At 37.5% G+C, this 880-nt stretch overlaps 1 protein-coding gene across 1 annotated transcript in view; it reads right to left on the reverse strand.

Moving 5' to 3' along the window:
- LOC134443295 (uncharacterized) overlaps positions 1–547 on the reverse strand; it is a 9981-nt gene extending 9434 nt beyond the window's left edge. The window contains exon 1 of the mRNA XM_063193158.1: positions 277–547. The gene's annotated coding sequence lies outside the window, so the exon portion shown is untranslated. The remainder of the gene's footprint in view (positions 1–276) is intronic.
- Positions 548–880: the final 333 nt, after the last annotated feature.

Consider the following 880-nt stretch of genomic DNA (forward strand, 5'->3'; position numbering starts at 1 on the left):
GTATATCTTACGAAGTGACTAACTAAGGCAAACAAACTATTAACCTTACAAGAATTCATTCTCTGTAGATTGAAAACAATACCTTCCATGTTTGAAGTTCACTTCATTTACTCCACTTTCATCGCAACTAGTAGCACAAATAATGTAAATAACCACTATTCTCTTACTGATGAGAACAAACATCTAGAAACCACGAGCTCTCACCCCCGAGAAACGCCATCGCAGACTCCCACCTTTCGCTTACAACGCCAAAATAATCTTTAAAACTCTACATACCTGGTATCCAGAGGTGACTGAGTAACACAAAATCCAAGTTTGTAAAGATTCCAAATATGTAGCTTTTAAAAAAGCTGTTGTTTTTAGGGAAAAACAAAAACAAAACTTATCACAAGACCACTCAAGTCAAAAAGTCAGCTTCAAGTTGTAGACTGAACTACGGTAATTCAAAAAATGCCGCACTGGTATTTATTCAGTGATGAAACCCGGAAGTCCTAATGGTGACCCAGTGGTACCATATTTGTAGTTTTAAAGGCAAAAACTACAAAAATACGACCACTTCCGGGTTAAAATGTCCGAATACAAGGAGTACGTTTTATAGTGCATTCACGTGGTCTTCCGAAGTGGATATTATCTAGTTGCGAACTGGTATTTGCAAGTGCGTTGCGTTCACATGCTTGTTGTTGTTGTTTACACATTGAAGATGGCGCACCAGATTAAGACTCAGGCCTGTTTTTTAGCTAAAACGATTATAGACAGTGTTGTTCATCAGCTACAGCAGGAAAATGAGTTATCCAAAGTGAAAAGGTAAAAAATGCCGACTTCTTCCAAACCATGACACTGTCTTAACTTATTGAAAGCCATTTTTTCCGTATTATTTGTC

Source organism: Engraulis encrasicolus, unplaced genomic scaffold (assembly GCF_034702125.1).
Source record: "Engraulis encrasicolus isolate BLACKSEA-1 unplaced genomic scaffold, IST_EnEncr_1.0 scaffold_301_np1212, whole genome shotgun sequence".
In the NCBI taxonomy this organism is placed as follows: Eukaryota; Metazoa; Chordata; class Actinopteri; order Clupeiformes; family Engraulidae; genus Engraulis; species Engraulis encrasicolus.